The sequence below is a fragment of the Macaca thibetana genome, chromosome 3, assembly GCF_024542745.1.
Source record: "Macaca thibetana thibetana isolate TM-01 chromosome 3, ASM2454274v1, whole genome shotgun sequence".
Classification (NCBI taxonomy): domain Eukaryota; kingdom Metazoa; phylum Chordata; class Mammalia; order Primates; family Cercopithecidae; genus Macaca; species Macaca thibetana.
The window spans coordinates 4,436,713-4,445,194 of record NC_065580.1 but is presented as its reverse complement, the minus strand read 5'-3'; the positions used below and the strand labels follow the sequence as shown (position 1 = coordinate 4,445,194).

The 8,482-nt window shown below is 55.3% G+C and overlaps 1 long non-coding RNA gene across 1 annotated transcript; it reads right to left on the bottom strand.

The window, feature by feature from the left end:
* Nucleotides 1-293: 293 nt before the first annotated feature.
* Nucleotides 294-8,053, bottom strand: LOC126950999 (uncharacterized). The gene is made up of 4 exons (XR_007724329.1): nt 5,719-8,053; nt 4,528-4,771; nt 2,179-3,512; nt 294-893 (listed from the first exon to the last, which is right to left on the bottom strand). It is a non-coding gene; the product is annotated as an uncharacterized LOC126950999 (long non-coding RNA).
* Between the last annotated feature and the right edge of the window lie 429 nt (nt 8,054-8,482).

Sequence of the window (8,482 nt, the reverse complement as noted above, 5' to 3'; positions counted from 1 at the left end):
TTTTCTTTTTCTTTTTTTTTTTTTTTTTTTTTTTTTGAGACGGTGTCTCGCCCTGTTGCCCAGGCTGGAGTGCAGTGATGCAACCTTGGCTCACTGCAATCTCTGCCTCCTGGGTTCAAGCAATTCTCCTGCCTCAGCCTCCTGAGTAGCTGGGATTACAGGCACGCACCACCACACCCGGCTAATTTTTGTATTTTTAGTCGAGATGGGGTTTCACCATGTTGGTCAGGCTGGTCTCGAACTCCTGACCTCAGGTGATCCACCTGCCTCAGCCTCCCAAAGTGCTGGGATTACAGGCATGAAAACCAATTTTTTAACATTAATCCCTCTCTCATATATGTGAGAGAACCACCCTAACGGTTCTGTTTCCCGGAGAACCTGACTAAAACAGGTACTCTTGGATTAATGAGCTGCTACTTGGATAGTTTTATTTAAGATCAGGACATGCACGCTCATGTGGCTACACTGAATAAAGTAACCAGATGTATTAAACCACAAGGGCCAAAGGGAGTTTGGTGGTGATTTGCATGTAGGAGCAAGTCAACGAGAGCCGCTTCGATCAAATGACCAGCAGGGGGCGCTGTGGGCCAGAAGGGGTGAGCGTGGAACCAGCCCCTGCGAGGGAATGAAGGACACGCTGTGGCCCTGGCGTTCAAGAACAAGCCCGTCACGTCTGTGGGTGCTGGCAGGGCAAAGTCGGGTGGCAGCTCAGGCCCTATGGCACCTGCGGGAACCCAGGAACACCCCACGTCTTGACTGGGACCTGCACAGGCAGAGCTGAACCCTCAGACAGGAGCAGGGTGAGGCATTTTCCATGCCAGGCCTTTCCAGCTTCCGTCGTGGCCTCATGGAGATTGGCGGGGCCGTGAGCATCACACGGTCTCATCCCCCGCCTCCGAAGGAAAGAACTCAAGTAAGGACAGATGGTGCATTCGCCTGTCACCTCTACTTGTAGGCAGCAGTTTTCGGGCTCGGCAGACGTTTCTGTCCTGGGCACTGTGGGATGTGTGGCAGCGTCCCTGACCTCCACCCACTAAGTGCCAGGGGCACCCCCACCCCGAAGTCATGACAATCAAAAATGTCTCCAAATGTATGGTTGCCAAAGGCAACAAATGAAAACACAAGACACCCAGTTAAGTGTGAATTTCGCATATATTACAAATAATTTTTTAGTCCGTCTCTTGTCATGTGGGGACACATGTATCCTAAAAAGTTATTTGTGTTCATCGGAAATTCAAATATAACAGGTCACCCTGTATTGTATCCCACAACGCCTCCACCTGTGGGGTGAGAACCCCTGTCCTGGGCCTGCGAGAGAAAGAAAGCAGCTTAGGGAGACTTGAGAGTCACGTGTAGACACAAAGCAGCCCTGCCCCATTGCCCGGCTGCAATGTCACCCGCGGCACGCACACCGGAGCAAAGGAAGAAGGTCAGGGCAAAGTCATCCTCCTCATTCTACAAGATGCAAAGGAGGCAGAGAGATTAAAGGGCCAGCTCCAGGCCAGACGGACCACGGGAGTGGATCCAAGGCTGGACCTGGGTCGGGGTGCCGGTCACTTTCTTGGATTTCTTCCTCCATAAAAATGGTTTAAAATTGTATTTTATGACTGCAGTGATATAAAGATATTATTACTGTTATGTTAGTAATTATGGTTATTAATATTATATGTTAAAAGCTTCTTCAATGTAAACATTAATTTTTTTTTCTTTAGATTTTAATGGAAATTAAATGATGCTCCCAGCCCCTTACAGTGGTTATGGGCCCTGGATACTGAGCCTCCTGGGCTCAGGACGAGCCAGCCCTGCCCTCCACCTCTTCCCCCTCTGAGCCTCCTGGGGACCCACTTCAGGCACAACAGCTGGGGCCGAACTGCACCAGCGCCTCCCATACAGCTCAGGTCCGATTCTGGGAACCAGCCTCACGACTGCCCATCAGACCCGGAAGCAGGTGCTGCTGAGTGCAGCCGATCTTTTCTCATGATTAGTGTTAAGTAGACGCACTGTGTTGAACAGCAGATCTCTGGAACCTACTCGTCGTGCATCATGGAAACTGTATTCTACCCCTGCTTCCCCTCCTCCAGCCCTGGAGACCCCCACCCTCCTCGCTGCTTCTATGAGCTTGACTGTTTCAGATTCCTTGTAGACGGGAGACCATGCAGTGTCTGCCTTTCTGCTTACCTCATGGAACATAATGTCCTCTGGGTTCATCCATGCTGTCACTAATGACAGGGTTTCCTCTTTTTCATGGCTGAGTAGTACTCCGTGGTGTGGTGATGGCCCGGACTCTTTATTCATTCATTTGTTGATGGACATGGAGGTTGCTTGCACTACTTGGCTATTGTGAATAGTGCTGCAATGAACTTGGGGTGCAGACACCTCTTCAAAATACTGACTGCAATTATTTTGGGTCAATACCCAGAATTGGGATGGCTGGGTGGTAGGTAGTTCTATTTTTAAATGTTTGAGGAACCTCCACAGCATTCCCTATGGTGGCTGCCCTGGTCCACATTCCCACCGACAGTGTGCACAAGGAACACTTGATCCTACTTTTCCACACCCCTTCCCCATCTGGACCCTCTTCACACCCCTGATCTCTGCCAGGGTTGGGGGTCCGCCTTCCCCCACTCACCCTCTTTGTGACCTTGAGCAACCACCTCGGCCTCCCACCCTGTTCTTCTTCTTGGCAACACGAAGGCTGGGGGCAGACAGTGGCAAACGCCATTTCCCACTCTAACTGTTTGGGTTCCTACGCTTTTCCCTGGCCCTGAAAGGCAGCACTGCCACCCTTTCCACTCCTGCAGGGAGATCTGCCACACGAAGGGGAACGCATGTGAAGCAAACAGGCGACAGGGTCACCTGCCCTCCCAGACATCCTTCCACAGCGGGGAGGATGGAGGAGAGAGGGAGGGGCACACCCTGGAAGCTGGGGAAGGTCTCATTCCTGGTTGGCAAACTCTCCTCTTCACACCCACCCTGCAGGAAGTGGCCCTGCCAGCCCTCCTGGGGCCACTGCAGCTGCCGTGGGGCCTGTGTTCCCAGGTCCTTGGCTGCCCCTCCTCCCTCCTGTCCTGCCCCACCCATGCCTGGGGGGGCCTGCCTATGGCTCTACTGGAGCTGCCTCGCTGGTTCTTTCACTCCCGTGAGAAAGATGCTGCCCATTCTCAGGCATCAAACCTCCAAGTCCTCTGTGGAGCAAGAGAGAGAATTTGACTGGAAAAGTGATTTCAAACCCAGTATCTTGACCCACCAGTGACCCCTCCTCAGGTGGGGCTCAGGTGACCTGTGGCCAGTTGGGCTTAACGTGCAAGTGAGTTGTATGTTGTCTGGAGGTGACAGGGCACCCCTCCAATTTTATAACGTCACTGTCACCTGCCTTTCAGCACACCCCCAGAGGCGAGAGAGCGTGCGTTGGTTTCTCCAGCATGCAGGAACCACTCACAGCATGTCGACCCTGGGTGGATGGACAGGGTTTCCTCATTCACGGTGGCCCTGCTCAGCTGCAGTTTCTCTTCCTGGAAAAAGAGCACAGAGCCCCAGGCATGGGCCATCACAGCTGATTAGCCCACACACGCCCCAGATGACAAGGAGTGATGGTAAGAACATTCAAGAACATTCTAGAACATTCTGGAGCATTCACAGGGTGGTGAGACATGCACCTTACTCTTTATATGCATTAGCTCTAAATCCTCACAACAGCCTTGGGGGTAGATTTAAATTTTATTATCATTTTCTGGGCAAGGATCAAAGTTCAGCAAAGCTAGGATGGGACTGGGATGCCCCTGAAACTCTAGGACATGCCAGACGTCCTCATGCAGCTCACACCCCACGCGGAGCAAGGGGCGGCTCTGCATCTGGGGTCCCTTTGCCATTGCAGGAATCACAGTGACGTGATGTCAGGGATGAAGGAGGAGTCGATGCAGGCCACCAGGGAACGGGTGCTATTCTCCTGAGCAGCATGATGGCTGCAGAGGCAGAAGGACAGTCTGCCCTTTCGCCTTCCCTGTTTTGAAGACTGAGGGGCTGAAGAGAGACCAGGAACACACTTGAGTCAAAAGGACTCACACAGAGGTTTGGAAGAACTTGTTAACAACCTTCCTGGTGCACCTAAGTGATCACTGTGAGATCTTCAGCTCCCTGACAGTCTGGGGGAATACAAGGCAGAAGGAAAGAGCAGAAACAGTGAATGCTCCATTCTGGACACCACTCCCAGATCAGGATCCATCACTGAAGGCACATGGCTCAGAAAGGTGGGAATCCAGTGGTAGTGGAGATCCTACACCCCTGGCTTCCCCATCCTGGGGCCATGCCAACCTCGGCTTCCAGACCCTCCGGCTCCATTCCTGGGGCCTCCCCACGCCCACGCCCACCCATCTCCATTCCCTCTTCCTGGGCCCCCTTCCGGCTCCCTGTGTGGTCACTGCGGGCTCCAGGCTTCTACCTGGGGTGTATGCCCCACGGCTGCCCCATCCTCAGCTCACGGATTCTGCGACTCTGTCTTTCTCTTCCTCAGGGGTCTCTGACACCCACCTTGGTAGGAATCCTGGAGGTGCTGGGGACCACCCCAGGCCTGCTGTTGACTCGAAGGGCAGGGACAAGCACTAGGGCCATGTGCGGAGAAGCCGGTGTGGTTTGTAGAAGCTGCAGCTGGTCCAGCTCCTCCCTTGAGCTCTCTCCTGCCTGGTCTGACCCACCTGTCTCTGCCACACCTCCTACCCCAGCCTTTCCAACCAGTCACAGCCTCTGAAACGAGAGTGCCCGTGCCCCTGCAGGACTGGGCGCACAGTCTGCCGCTGCTCTGAAGGCTCTAACCGGGGGCGCTTGCACCCCAGCTCCCTCTCTGTCTCTCCCTCCTCCCTTCCTTCCTTTTTCCCCGTCTCCCCTGCCTGCTTCCTTCCCTCCCTCTCTCTTCTCTCTCTCTGTCCCTCACCCCTTCCCAGACTTTCTAAGCTAGCCCACCCCCCACCTCTGAATATACAGACCCTGGAGTCCCTCAGCAGGCAGCCCTGGCCCACCTGCACCTCCTCTGCCCCTCCTCTCTCTGGCACCTACACTTCTTCTGGGTTGTGCCCTAAAGCCTGACTGTGGGAGTGAAGCCCTGCCCTGCCCCGCCCCGCCCCATCCTCGCCCTGTCCCCACCCTGCCAGGCCCTGCCCTCTGCCGCAGGTGCTTGTCCCTGCCAGGGACTGCCCCATGGCCTCAGCACCGAGGGGCCAACACTGGGACAGGACACGGAGCACTGCCCAGGGGACATTCGTGTCTCCACTTTCTAACCCAGGAAAGCCGGGAATCCCTGGCTGGGAGCCCTCCTTAGTTTGCAGCGTTGTGGGGTCACTGCCTTGTCAATTCCTCACACAGACCCAAGGGAGAGCCACTGCATTTAGCTTCATTTCCCATCTCCACCCCTGGACACTGGGGTACCCCACACCAGACAGGAAACAGCACAGCCCTGGTCCCCTGAGGTCCTTCATGCTCCCCATTCCTGCCACCACCTCGCTGGCCCTGCGCCATCACTGCCTCCAGCTCCTCAGGTGCCTGGGAACTCTGGGACCTCCAAGAGTCAGGTAGTCTGTCTCCCTGGGCTGGTGTTTTCACTCGGGTGCTCATCTCCGATGGCCCCAGCCACCCCAGACTCAGTTTCTCCTTGTGGGCTGCCCCCTCCTCAGTCTACTGTCTGAGTTCCCCGTGACGCCTTCCTGGGAGCAATGCCCCTGTCCTTACCTGAGCAATATCTTCAAGTCAGGCCATCTCATAGGTGCTGAACAGACCCCGGACAAGCTGCTCTGGTGATGGGGGGGCAGTGGCTGGGTGGGGTGGGGTGCGGTGGGGTGCACGGGAGGGTCCCACCCAGCACACAGCAGGTGGCAGAGCAGGTCTCGAATTCCATTCCAGGTCCTGTGAGGCCCAGCTGCACCCCAATTCCAGACTCTTCCGAGCGTCCCGTCCCCTTGCCAGCATGTGAGGAACCTAAGAGTCCGTTTTGCTACAAGAATCAGGCTGAAACCATCATTCTGTGATGATGTATCACATCATTAGTATCAGATTCTGTCATAACTATGATTTTGTCCAGCTATGAACTTTGTGACCTAAAGGCTAAAAAGAAAATTGGGGTAATAAACCAGACAGGCCCGAGAGATTCAAGGGAAGTTGCAGGCAGACTGGGAGTAATCACGGTCTGGGGTGTGTAGGAAGACTGCCTCCAACATGGGTCTGCACATGCCTACGCAGCCGGCTGGGCGAGCCACAAATGCGGGGCCCTGGCCACTCCTCGCTCTGGCCACTTCTCAACGATTCGGCTTGCGGCGAGTCACCTTGAGAAATGGGATCATGCCTTTCTTTGGGCCAAAAGGCCACCCGATTCTGCTTGCTAGAACATGACTTACCCTCAGCTATCCCCGTCCTGTGATGCGACCTACCAAATGAGCAGTATCCACCCGGGCAGCTTGCACCACCCCGGGGACCTGGGGGCCGGGGAAAGTGACTCAAATATGCAATGGTTGTGCTGCCTGCTGTGTGGGGAGTAACAAGGTGCCGAGTCTCTGACCAGGGATCTGTCTTCTGCCAGCATCCATGTGGCAGTCGCAGGTCTGTAGGGCAGGCAAAATCCTATCCCAGACCCAGCACAGGGCTGCCCTCAGGACCAATCTCACCTCAGAATAGGGAAAGAGAGGGCTGGACGCAGTAGCTCACGCCTCCAATCCCAGCAGTCTGGGAGGCCGAGGCGGGTGGATCACCTGAGGTCAGCAGTTTGAGACCAGCCTGGCCACCATGGTGAAACCCCGTCTCTATTAAAAATACCAAAATTATCTGGGTGTGGTGGTGCATGCCTGTAATCCCAGCTACTCAAGAGGCGGAGGCAGGAGAATCGTTTGAACCCAGGAGATGGAGATTGCAGTGAGCCGAGATCACACCACTGCACTCCAGCCTGGGCAACAGGGTGAGACTCCTCAAAAAAAAAAAAAAAAAAGAAAGAAAGAAAACAGGGAAACAGACAGCCAAGCCACCTGGAAAGGGTGTGAAGACAAGCCACTACCCCAGCAGCGGTGAGGCCAGGATGGGCCCACACAGGTGAAGAGGAGAGTGGACGGGGGCCTGGCCCAGGGCGGAGATGGGAGTGCGCCAAAGTGTGTAGGGACAGGGGCCGGCTTAAGTCGCCATAGTGAGAAGGTCATTATCCAGAGCAGAGTCCAAGGGCATTGCTCGACGGCCATCCCAGCTGGGTGCTAGGAGACGGGGCAGGGGCAAGAGTGACGGTGAGTAGCGCTTGGCCTGAGCCTTCCGGGCCCTGTGGGAGGGTGGCAGTCCCTGGCCACTGTGGTTGAAGAACCATTTCCAGACACTGCCCTGTGATGGGAGTCATGGGACAGACCCTGAGTGGAACATCGCAGTGGTTGTTCCACAGCCTCCAGTGTCTCTTTCTCTCAGCCACAAAACTGTCAACCATCCCGATGGCGACTCGGTCAGTCTTTCCCAGAGGAGGCAGAGCAGAGCCCCAGGCCGGCACTGGGGAGCAGTGAGCACAGGTAAGAAGGAAGCCCTCGTTAAGGCTCTAAGCCCTGCAGGTCCCTTGTCACTGCAGCGTTTGCTAGGTTGTCCTGACTGACACAGCGAGTGTACGCATGACCTGGGAAGCTGAAGATAGCCAGAAACTGTCAGGTCACTGAGGCATTTAACCAGTGTCAGAAGGAAAGAGAGGCCCAGAATCTCACAGTTACTCCGCAGCCCTGTGTACCTGGGAACACTCGTCGCCGGGTGTAGACGACAGCCGGAGACTTCCCTCCCGGAATTCTGGGCCACGTGGCATCCTCGCCGTGTGCAGTCCAACCTCCTCATTCCGCTGTGGGAAAGAGCTGAGGGTACAATTCAGAGTTTCCCTTACTGTTCGTTCACTCGTTTATTCAGCAAATATACATTGAACATCTGCCCGGAGCACAGCACTGTAACACAAACTAGAAACGAACAGGTAAAGAGGACACCGTCCTTTCCACAAGGAGCTCAGAGGCCAGTGGAGAAAATCCACACCAATAGAGTCACCGTGGATTTATAGGCAGGAATGATCCGTACGGGCAGGGACAGCGACACAGGCAGAAAGCTGGCTCACCCCAGCCACACGAGGGCCCAGCAGGGCAGCGAGCCAGAGGGGCTGGGGGCACCCAGAATCCCACAACCCGCCACCGTGGGACAGCCTGGGTTCACTTCTGTTGGAGAAAAAGCTGCTTTTTTCCTCCAGAGCAGGAATTTGCCGTCACTGTGGAAAGGACCCCGTCCCTCGCTGACCCATGCTCCCGGGGGAATGGCGTGTAAACAGGAGGGCTGCGGTGCTGCGCGGAGGCTGTGGGGGCTGCTGGCCTAGAGGGTCCTCAAGGAAGACATGCTCTGCAGAAGCCTCTTCTTTGCAGAAAGGGCTTTCTCTGGGGCTCCTCTGAACCAGACACTGATAAATCGGGTTAATCAAGAGTCATAACATTAGCAGAGCGTATTTGGG